The following is a 12,752-nucleotide window of genomic DNA, read 5'->3' on the forward strand; positions in this document are numbered from 1 at the left end:
CCTTTTCTTCTTCACACTTTGCCTACTTAGAACTCTTAGCAAAAGCAATGAACATATTCCCAAGAAATAACACCCAGAAACCTTCCTTGGGCCAGCAAAGGCAGTCAGCCTGGTGGCAAACAGCAGCTAGCTGGAGTATCTAGCAAGCCTTTTTGTCTAGCTCAGAAATATCCTAGCTAAATCTCCTCCTCTACGTGTCCAACATTTTTGCTCTCCTGGGGCCTAGACATAAGGAAACACTAGAGAACAGGGCGCAAAGTGGAAATAGGGAGAATCTCCTTTGCATCTGGGTATTTTAATAAACATGTGCAAGAGAACCATCAAAAGCAAACAGAAGCTTGAGAAGTGCAGCAAGTGGGAGAGTTCACAGGGACCAATTAGACTGGGAGATACAAAAGGAACCGCAGAGTCAGTACCTGTGGTCGGCCAGCTGCTGGCCAAGAGTTATCATTTGTGCTTAACCCCTGACAATTCCACGTGAGCACTTCTGCTTTACACGAACAAGATCAAAGAACAAGAATATGATGAAACGTACTGCTTAGTTATACTGCAGAACCAGGATTTTTATTATCATTTCATTTTTAAAAGATTTATTTATGAAAGGCAGAGTTAGAGAGAGAAATATGCCTTTGGCTGATTCACTTCCCAAGTGTCTACAGTGGCTGTGACTGAGCCAGATGGACGCTGGAACGATCCAGACCTCTGCAAGATTACAGAGGCGAAAGCACCTGGGTCATGTCCTCCTATGTTCTCCTGGTGCATTAGCAGTGAGCTGGACCATTAAGTGGAACAGCCAAGACACAACTGGCATCCAGATTGGATGCCAGCATCACAGACAGCAGCTTAACTCACTGCATTATGACGAGGGGCGCTCAATTTTTTTTGATTGATACAAAGGGAATAAATATCATGTATTTTACATAAGTAGTTTTAAGAAGAACCACAATTTTCATGCTTGTCTGCACACTGCTGTTTTCCTTATGTGCAGAATAATATACAAGTAAGGTAGGCAGAAGAGTAAATCCATAAACAAGCTGGTGGTAAGAATTAGGATTCCCAGGTTATGAACAGACTTCTTAAAAATTGTCCATAGGTCTAGCATTCTTGCCATGCCACAGCTCAGACACAAGGATGAGTTACTAGAATATGGACTTGTTGATTATCTGTTGTTAGCTTTAATCGCCTCTGTCTGAAATGAATCAACTCAGGTTAATTCCTGGAACACTACCCAGCAGGTGCTAAGGGCAAGACATCACTACAAACTACCGCTGTGCAGGCCACCATGTCACCCTCTGCTGCCAGCAAACCAGTGTCATCCCCAAACTAGGGGAAAGAAAACAAACAAACAAACAAACAACAACGACAACAACAAAACAGGACAAAGCTTGGGTGGAGTCAAGCTAACCTGCCCAAAGACACAGAGTTAGCGGGGAGAGGGTGAGGGGATAGGATCAACTTAAGAGGCCAATATTTAAAATAATTTTCCTATGTTGGCCCAACTACTTCTGGGAGATCCTGATGAAGCTCCTAGCTCCTGGTTTGGCAAGGCTCAGCCCTGGCTTCTGCAGCCATTTGTGAAGGGAAATAGTGGGTGGAGGATCTGCCTGTGTATCTGTCTCTATGCCACTGTTTCAAATAAATAACTAAATCTTTAAAATAAATAAGTGGACCTCCTAAAAACTCTTGCATTTTAAGAGTCTTCAAGATCCAGGGCTAGCAGAAGGGAAAGGTAGTTCCCCTTTGCTGAACGGAAATGCTCCACAAAGCTTTTAAATAAACTCCCAGCCCTTTCTATAGGGCTACAAATCCTAAGGATCAAAAGAGATGAATGATAGGAGGCAAAAGAAGCACTTAAAAATCCTGGGCCAGTTGTCCACAGATGATTCACCAAGGGTGCACATCTGACTACACATGGACCCATGTGAAACCAAATGGCCATGAGTTGTGCCTGGTAGCCAGCTCGCCGCAATGACAAGGCACAGTGAGCGAACTGCCTGGATGTGAACAACCAACACTGAACCGCACCATGAAAGTCGGGCCCCAACTGATTTGCTAAGTGCAGCTAACGTTTCTGAAGTGGATTCCCAGGCCACTCCTGGAAGAGAAGATGTCTTAGACAAAACTGAGCATACAAACCAGGAACAAAGAAACAGTCTTGACAATCAATAATAAAACAGCTGCCTGGGCTGAAGGCTGGGCAGGCAAGGGTGTCTAGGCTTCTGCCAGCCACACTTCTGGCTCACCTCTCTTCTTGGCCCACTTACCCCAAAGCCTGAATTAGAGCCCTTTCCCTCCCAAGCAAGTCCTCAAAAAGCAACTTGGCACACAGCAGGTTCTATACAAATAATGGTGAAATTAGAAAATGAATGCGAAAGCCAATAAAAGATCTTCATCTGCTTAGATTTTTTTTTAAGACTTATTTACTTTTATTAGAAACTCAGATACACAGAGAGGAGGAGAAACAGAGAAGATCTTCCATCTGCTGGTTCACTCCCCAAGTGGCTACAAAGGCCAAAGCTAAGCCAATTTGAAGTCAGGACCCAGGAGCCCACTCCAGGTTTCCACGCGGGTGCAGAGTCCCAAGCCTTTGGGCCATCCTTGATTGCTTTCTCAGGCCACAGCAGGGAGCTGGAAGGGAAGTGGAGAAGCCAGGAAATGAGCTGGTGCCCATTTTGGGATCCTGGCATATGTAAGATGAGGACTAAAGTCTTGCCACTAGGCCACTGAGCCAGGCCCTATTTGCTTAGATTTGTTATCTGCTAAGAATTTAACACTGTCTTCTTACCTTTAAAATAAAATCATTCTCTTGTCTTGCTGGTGCTGTTAGGTCACCCCACAAGCCCCAGCCCCCTGTGTTCATCCATCTCCAAGTAAAATCTAATCCCAAACGAGGCTCAGGAATTTGGTTTCACTGGTCACCAACCTGGAGGACAAAGGGACAAGTCCTCATTTTCCCAGTCTGCACTATCTCCCTCCCCTGGTTCTTCTGAGATGCCAAACAATGCAACAGAGGAAAAGTGCAGTTAGTTCTTCAGACAAGGTAGAGGAACCAGGACTATGCCTTCCGTCACCCTTTCGCTTCCTGCTACTTGGGATGAAACATCACTCATTGCTCAAGTACCACCATGGAATCAGAGTGATGCGGCACTCCATGAGTGACAGCAAAGTTATAGGCGAGATTGGCCAAACACTGGATTTTATGGATGAATTATTGCTTTTCTTTCAAATGGTGGTAGGTTTTAACTACTACTCTTAGTGGCTGACTCACACTGCTTTGTCTTTTCAAATTTAAAGATCATAGCTGCCACTGAAAATAACACTTCACTTCCCAAGCTCATTTCCTTTCACATCTGTAACAGCTGATACAGATGACAAGTGTTTGATATCCCCAATGTTCTCACACATCTTTGAAGCTTAGGACTGGCTCCTGTCATAGAGCATGGCTCCTTTGGTAGGATCTGTTCATCTGGAAGAGCCTGGGTGTCAGGGTGGGAGACACTGGGGTGGAGAGAGAAAGTCTTCTATCTGCTGGTTCGTTCCCAATTGACCAGGCTGAAACCACAGCTGGGCAAGCACTTGAACCATATTCTGTCTCTGAGGCACTTTATCAGGAAGATGATTCAACCTGCTGCACAATACCAGTCCCGTAGCTTGTCTATTTTTACATTCATATGAAAAAAAAAATGATCAGTGATGTGTCTATCAAGTGATGTGTTCTGAATGCTGATGTATCAACAAAGGGCTATCTTATAAAGCCATTCCTACTTGGTACAATATCCTCTCCTGAATCAATACAGCAAAGGTAAGAAATGGGTATTTGCTCAAACAGAACTTTCCTCAATTCTAGCTAATGGTCAAATTCAATCAAATTTCATTTGTTATATAAGTGATCAAAAGTAAGATTATTTCAGGCAATGAGTTAGTTCAAATATCAACAAAAAGTCCTAACCCTTTTAACGTAAACATTTTTTTTTAATCTAGTAAGCCTATATAACCCATTATTGCTTAATTTTCAGCTTACACAACAACCCTCAGCAATGGCTGAGGTACCGATCGATAAAAAGCTAAGGTGTCAGTATCACACTTGCCCCCCATGCTTGTAAACATGAATCTTACAAACAAAACACTATTATTCCGGAAGTGATTCCTGTAAGCAGACTCTGTGAGAAGTACTGGGTACAGCATTAAAGAGACCAAGTGGAGAGTCTACAACCCAACATGATGGGAGTGCTTGGCTTCTAATCCCAGCTCTGCTCAATTTTGGCTTCCAAAATTGAGCAGAAACCCCAGGAGGCAACAGGTGATGATTGAAGTACTTAAGTATTGAACCCCAGATTTAGACTCTAGCTTCTGGTTTCGGACAGGCCCATCCTTGCTGTTGCAGACACTTGATAGTGAACCAGTGGATGAAAGCTCTCTTATGTACACACTCACTCTTTCTCTATTCCTCCTCTCCTCTGTTTAAAATAAATAAATATATATATATATATATATATATATATTTAAAAGCCCAGCACACCGGTTCATTTGGCTAATCCTCCTGCAAGGGCTAGGATTTCATATCCTAGGGCTGCTTTCATATCCTGGCTGCTCCATTTCCCATCTAGCTCCCACCATATCACCTGAAAAGCAGTAGAAAGTGGCCCAAAGCCTCGGGACCTAGGGAAAGACCCAGAAGAAGCTGCTGGCTTCAGATTACTGTGGCCATTTGGGGAATAAAGCAGTGGATGAAAGATCTTTCTGTCTCTCCTCCTCTCTGTAAATTTGCCTTTCCGATAAAAATTTTTAAATCTTTAAAAAAAAAAGGAGACACTTTGTCAATGGCAATCCCTGTTCTGCTGGTTTTATGTAGACCAACGCCTGGATAGACTCAGAAAAAGGCTGTGATTCCACTCATCAGGAAGGCTTTTAATCTGGACAAAAGAGCAAAACTGAGGCTTGGCTTTACTAAACATGTCTGAGACTCTTCAGGTGTCACCATCTAGTAGTCTGTCCATAAAGCCCGTGAGTGCTGGGGAGGGGGAGGGAAATGAGCACACGTTAGGGGGAGGCTGCAGGAAGGGTGGGAGGGTCTTCAACTCTACAGTGAAGAGGACAACGCAATCACCGATTCTAACCTTCCAAATTAAGAAGGAAGTCCAGTAACATGAGGGGACACACCTGATGATCTCTAGACACATGAAAGAAAGCTGGCTGCAATCCCATTTTACTACTCCCCAGTCACACTAGAAAAAGGAAGCCATGAAGACAGAGACCCCTTCCAGCACCGAGGAACTGAGTGTCTCGAGGTATTTCGGAGAATCAACAGGCCTCTTGTCAAAACAGGGAGATATGAAATAAGATAGCACTTGGCACTGATGCTAAAGGCAAAATCGCCAATGGATTTAGATTTGTTTAGAAATCAAAAGCAATAAAGACAACTCCTACAATTTGCCTATCGTTTATTAGTTAATAAATACATGACTTGGCATGAATCCTAACTTGTAAAGCATACAGGCAACATTTCTCGATAAGGAATCTTCAGTCACAACTAAGTGACTTAACCAAGTGGGTGACAAGATTCCTAACCAGCTATTCAGATTGGAAATGTCATGCCATTTCTGTCACATTTTATTGTGAATCACTGGCTTAGATGTCAAAAAGTACAGATGTTGAACATCAAAAACAAAACCTTCTCCTCTAAGAAGTGTATGGCACACTGAACAGTGAACATTTGAAGCACAACTATACCTGAGGAGTACCAGTCAATAAAAAACATGCAAACAATTACTCCAGACTAAGGAAATCAGAATTTACCCATCGGGGAATCTTAGAAAACAAAATGTCTGTCAAGTGGCAAAGAGTAAATACAGATCAGATGGTTTAATCTGTGCCCACCACCTGCCTTTGAGCTGTAAACTCAGTTATCAAAGAGGAATCTGCGGTGTCCCCAGTAATGAGCCCAGAGAGATGACAGTCGGCACCTGCTCAGTCCAGCTTCTCCGGTATGCTGACGTCCAGAGACAGGGAGATCAGCCCAGTGATAATGACATACATTCTGTAGCTAACCCAATAGACAACTAGCATCTCCTGGATGCCAGCCCAGAACATTTGATCTTTCAAGACTTTCACACCTAAAAGACAGTTTTGATAATTTCCCCAGAGACAAATACAGAGATTATGGAATACTTGAATTCTTGTGTTGTTGTTCCTTACCCCCAAGCTCTCACTCCTCCTTGATTAAGAGAACAGAATATTGGGCAGACACAATGGCATAACAAGCTAGCATGTACAGGGATACCAGTTCCAGTCACAGATGCTTCAATTTTGATCCAGCTCTCTACTGACGGCCTGGGGAAGCAGTGGAGGATGGCCCAAGTCCTTAGAACCCTGCACCTACACAGGAGATACAGAGGAAGCTCCTAGCTCCCAGCTTCACATCAGCTTGGCTCTGGCCATTGTGGCCATTTGAGGGGGTGAACCAGCAGATGAAAGACCTGTGTGTGTGTGTGTGTGTGTGTGTGTGTGTGTGTGTGTGTGTAAAATCTTCCTTTCAAATAAAAATAAATAAATCTCTAGAACAGACAGGGGGTAGAGAGAATATCATTAACAAACAAGATCAACTATGCTATTCCCAGTAATGAACAGAGCCCCAGTTCCAAGTTTCAAATACAACATAGCAAGGCACTACTGGGACCGTTACATTAGATTTAAAAGTATTACCAGTGAATCCTTAAACCCACAGGATGAAGCAGATAGCATTCAAGGGGTGCTCAACTCAGAATTTCCATTCTGATTTTCACAAGCTTGTAACTGAAATTTAATATGTCTACCAATTATGAATGTAGACAGCAAAACACTGTGCTACTGGCAGTAACTTTGACTTTGTTATTAATAACTGATATTTCTGTATCATATTGCAGTTATGGAAATACCAATTATGTGCTGCAATCACAACATTAAAATTATGATATTCTATCTGTTGCTGGAGTTATTTTATGTGTTAATAAAGCAAAAATGAAATTAGTGCATCATTTAAAAAAATACAGAATCATGGTTATTTTAAAAATCTCCTTTGTATCTATTAATTTTATATTCCACATTTAAAAGGGCTTCACCAATCTGTGAATAGATTCCTTGGTTTCTGGTAAGACTTCAAAAATACCCACAAAGCACTTGCACACAGATTCAAATTTGCGAACTTGATGGATGGGTTTCATTTCAAATATTGTAAAGAAACGTAAAGTTCATCTAACAATGGTAAAATTTTGTTGCCCAAACTGTCAGTAAAAGCTGTTGAAGTCATTATATCTGACAAACAATGAAAACCAATTTAGAGAGGCAGACTATAAATAAGGAATAAAACCAAATGTAAAGCACATGTACTAGCCAGCTTATCATCACAAGTAAAATATCTAACAAGACCTATTTAGGAAGGAAGACAGCATTTTCCATCTCACGGTTTTAGAAGCTGTCAGTCCAGCATCAGCAGACCTGTTAGGCTTGTATCTGACATGGGTCCAGGGTGATGGGACAAACGCAGAGGGAGCGCATCCAGGAAGCAGATACCAAGGCTGAACCTGGGTTACAAAGCCAGCCCTCTCACAAGAACTACCTTTCACAGGCAAGCTTCCCAGGGCCAAGGACCTCCAACTGAGCCCACAACTAGACAACATAACCCACTGACTCTGACTCAATGTAATAACCATTACCATGGATTTGGGGCCCAAGGCTTCAATGCTTGCACCTTTGGAGGACATGTACACAATTCTGTAACTCACAAATGACTGAGAGGCTATCTCTGCAAATGCCCTGGTCTCCACACTGTCATGAAAATCAACTACTATTTTTGTACACAGGTAAAGAATAACATTCTGGTCTATAATGCTATTACCAAGCATATGTCACAGTCCTTTGGTAACCACTGATTCTGTCAACTTCTCTTCTTAACTGATTATCATTTTTTACCTGATTATCATTTTAAAAAACAATACAAACACAGAGGATGACTCTGTTCCCCAACCAATTTTTTATAAACACTGATTATATACATCAAACTAGAAAACCACTGATGATCAGGATTGAACATGATACAAAAAGTCCTTGTCTTTGAGGAAGACAGACAACAATCATGTAAACAAGTTACTAAGTTACTAAGGTAAGTAACTTAATATTCCAGAAATCACTCAGGGAGCTGGACAGAGCCCCACCTGCGTCCACGTGTCCTGCTATTTCTGTGTCCTATCATACCACAGGGCTGGGACCTCAGAAATAAAGGAAAGAAATGCAAGATTAAATGCAATATGGGAGAAATAGAGAAGGATCAGAAAGAAACTTGCACTTGTACTTTGAAGAAGAAAGGATGTTTTGGGTTCATCTCTTCAATTTAGCATTGCCAACGCTGCCATTATGCTCTGCTCAGACAAAATACACTATAAAGAAACAAAATTACTGCAAATCCAGATAAAGGAAACTAAATGATCCTTAAGCACTCTGCTCTTTTCTTCAGAACCTTCCAACTGCTATGCACACACACACAGAACAGTATTCTGACTTCCTGTAGGAAAGTCAATTCTCTAGGAAAGACAACCAAATTCTCTTATTATTGGCTGCCAAAGGTGATTCAGTTTGTAAGGTCACAGGGCAGTCCCTCTTGCCCTGTCCTGCTCATCATATTCACCATTTCGAAGGGCAACATAGGCAGTGGTTAACCCCAGGCTGTAACTGCTGAAGGGAGTGGTTGAGGCTAATGCTTGGAGCTCAGCAGGCATGGCTGCACAAACTGGGGAAAGGCGTTCCACGGCCTTCACACATTACTTTTGCATACGCTCTGTCTTGTACACAGCTCTTCAAACAGTCCCCATGGGAAAATGATCACCCACAAAACTCTCAATGCATTTTAAAATACATTTCTTATCTCTCCCTTGCCAAGGGAAGTGGGAAACACATAATATTAACTAGTTCTACCCAAAAGAATGAAATGAGGAAAATGGTATACTTCTGCTGTAACATAGCTTGTTCTTTTAACCGCCATCCAAAATTTGAGTTACACCAGTTAACCTTGGGGGAAAAAAAAATGGAGACTGCAAATAACAACAACAACAAAAATTATCTTTTTTTTTAATTTGGATGCTTCACTATTACCTTTCATGTTCTTATTTAATCTTTAAGTCAATATGAAGATTTTGGAAAATGTATAATAAATTACTATGGAAGCATGGAAAATAAACTCAAAGCATCTGCTTAGGACATTTTTGCACATAAATTATTCAGAAAGTTAATGATGAGGTCAAGGGGGGGGGAGCCATGGGCAGTATACAATGAAAGGAAAAATTGCTTCATACTACATTATCTCCACATGTATTTGGAAAGGCAAGCTCTGTCAGACGTGCTGGAATTGCTGTAAAAGAGTCTTTTCCATTATAACAACTACTATGTATTTACCCCTCACTTGACATGTCTCTTAATTCTCATCTCCACCACATCAAGTCATTGCAAAGATGATACAAGAATGTGTAAAACATACAAAGGCAGGCACCATGATCGGATTTGGGGGAAGACCTCACTTCCCCAACCTTGCTACTCTAGTTTCCCATTGCTTCTACCTTCACATCCTTGCAAATGTGTATACATGATGAAAAATGATAACTGTGATAAGATTAAATTCTTTCTTACCTAAGTCCACTTCCTCAGATTTGGGGGTGGGGAGACAAAAACCAGCAAAAGAAAACAATCAGAAAAAAACCCAGCAGATATTTTTAAATTAATGGTTTTTTTTCTTTAATTTTGCACAGAGTTTTGGAAGAGACTTCTCTGCATGTCTCAGGTTTTGTTTTCAATGGACTAAAATAAACTTATCTTTAATTATATTTTCATGACATTTTACATTTATTTGGAGGGGATCCTTCTCATCCATTGTCCTTTTTTGAAGTTAGATTATTTGTCTTTCCGTTCTGGAATTTAAAATTTCTTTACATATCCTTGGCATAAAATCCTCCTAATACATACAATTCACACTTCTTTGGCTTTTTGATGGGCTCCTTGAAAGCATAAAGCTTCCTAATTTGGATGAAAGTCAATTTATTCTTCTTTTGCTCACATTTTTAGCATCACAAATGAGAATTCTTTGCCTAGTCCAAGTTCTAAAACTTCACCCCTAGACTTGGATGGCTTTAGGTCTTGCATTTATAATCCATTTGCGTTAAGTTTGAATATGCTATGACATGTTGGTTCACCTCCATTCTTTTGCGGATGTGGACACCTAGTTGCTAGAGCACCATTTGTTGAAAAGATTGTTCTTTTCCTCCAATGAACTACCACGGCACTCCTCCCTTTTCAGCTGATCTTGCTGTATTTTCCAGTGATCAGGCCTTACTCAAACTAACAAATCTTAGAAGCATATAAGACTCCTCTGTATTTACTGTGGGTAAGTTTAGGCAACCATCTACACTTACAAACACTTAGCAAGTATCATCCATATACCAGGCAATATCTTGGATACTCACATATACCTGCCACAGGGCAGCAAGTCCTTGGGGATGATCAGAAACGCAATATAGTCTACGACAGTGATGGGGACAAAGTGCCAAAGACGCTTTAAGGAACAGTGGACAGAAAGACTGCTTCTAGGCTGGAGCAGAAGTTCTACAAAGGTCACATTAAGGAGGTACATTGGACCAAGAATGATTGAACCATCCGACAACGGAGGGCATTAGAGTGTTCCAGGCAGAGGGAAACAAGGACACAGAAGTTACATCAGTGAGAAAAGGCTGAATATACACAGAGAGCACCAACACAGGGGACAAACAAAGACACCTGTTAAAAGATGAGCTCAGTGCTCTCCCCAGGAACACTTTCAGAACCCACACCCCAAGCCACAAAGCCATCTGTGCTTTGGGAAGACGACTGTAGGAAGAAGATGTGGAATTGACCAAGGACACACTAAGACTGAGTCCTTCTCACACATGCCCAGTCTATAGGGGATTTCAGTTTGTTTGGTTTTTGTTTTAACCATGATTATCATCATTATTACATGCTTCTTCCCTTTCACAGCTGCAGATCAACAATGATTTTTGTTCCTTAGATTTTTGACATTCTATACTCAGCTTCATCCTTCTCCTTCCTTTGCAAGAAGAGATGCTGCTAGCCTCAAGGATGTGGCACATGCATCCCATTGGCCAGTGAGCTCAACTTCCTCGACATTAACAATTTGTCCAGCTACATTTACTTATATGTAAATCAATGCAATACTATCACTGAAGGCCACTGAAGTATGCACCCATCTTCGGATCAAGGAACCCAATCAAAATAGACTCAGCGACATGTTTTACAGCCTATAACTTTCTCAATTCAAAATTCAAATCCCTTCAACTTTACTATTGTTCCAATGTTGCCTAGAATTCTCTGCCATAACTTTCAGTTGGGAGAGACTGGCATGACGCTTTTGCCATCAGTTCAGGTTTGCAGCTCTAGAGTTACCCTTCCTAGCTGCATTTTCTATAGACCATTTTCAGAAATAGAAAAAAACCAAGGGTAAAAAAATTCTCCATTTTGCCTAGGAGTCCCAATCAGTGCTTTGCACTTAACACAATTACATCAATTTTAACAAAAAGCAAATGGCAGCTTCTCTCTGTTAGAATGTCAATTTTTGACTGCTGCTAAATGAGCCTTAAGAATAAAAGGAGGTGGGGCGGCAGCGTGGCCTAGCAGCTAAAGTCCTCGCCTTGAAAGCCCCGGGATCCCATATGGGCGCCGGTTCTAATCCCGGCAGCTCCACTTCCCATCCAGCTCCCTGCTTGTGGCCTGGGAAAGCAGTTGAGGATGGCCCGATGCATTGGGACCCTGCACCTGTGTGGGGGACCTGGAGGAGGTTCCAGGTTCCCGGCTTCGGATCGGCACACACCGGCCCGTTGCAGCTCACTTGGGGAGTGAATCATTGGACAAAAGATCTTCCTCTCTGTCTCTCCTCCTCTCTGTGTATCTGACTTTGTAATAAAAATAAAATCTTTAAAAAAAAAATACAAGAATACAGTGTATAAAAATATTTAAAAAAATAAAAGGAGGTGTTATTTTTGCTCTCATAAAGGTGAAAATTATATAGTTCTCAATGGGACGAAACACTTCCTCAAAATAAACGAGCAAGAGACATAATGGAATTCTACCATACTCACTCTTTCCTATTAATTTTCTAGTAACCTGAATGTCATCTACTACCTTCTGCCTGTTCTAGCAGAACTCTCCAGAGATTCTTGCTTACAAAGACTTCTGTAAAATAAACCATCTATTTGCAACAATGGGAAAGTCAGCCAATCATCTATCTACCCAAAAATCAAAAAAATATTAAATTGGCTCACATATAAGTAGGGACAGAAGAAATGAAATCATAGTGTCTATAATACACCTCATACAGTGAAGAACTGCATAAGGTTTTACATCAGAGAGTAAATCTTCTTTTGATTCTTGCTTGTACTTCAGCAATTTTCCTAGGTAGCTTCCAATATTTCTCACCCTAAATCACAATGATTAAATACTGAAAATTATAGATTTTTAAATGACTTTGAAGTAGAGCAGAGATAACCAGCAGGAATTGAAAGAAACATCTGCAAACAGTGATTATCAGCTTTGGGTGGTGAAACCATAACATATTTCCTTCTTATGCTGTATTGGAGGTTTTCCTAATTTGTTTTCAGTCAGTATGTGATGTTATTATAACCAGGGAAAAGGGTACAAAGAAAGCAATGAGAAAGAAAAATGGTTGATTAGTTAGCTATGTG

At 41.2% G+C, this 12,752-nt stretch overlaps 1 protein-coding gene across 3 annotated transcripts in view; it reads right to left on the bottom strand.

Moving 5' to 3' along the window:
- Positions 1-12,752, bottom strand: part of FNDC3B (fibronectin type III domain containing 3B) — a 342,344-nt gene that overhangs the window by 142,789 nt on the left and 186,803 nt on the right. The gene's annotated exons all lie outside the window — the stretch shown is intronic.

This window comes from Ochotona princeps, chromosome 3 (assembly GCF_030435755.1).
Source record: "Ochotona princeps isolate mOchPri1 chromosome 3, mOchPri1.hap1, whole genome shotgun sequence".
Classification (NCBI taxonomy): domain Eukaryota; kingdom Metazoa; phylum Chordata; class Mammalia; order Lagomorpha; family Ochotonidae; genus Ochotona; species Ochotona princeps.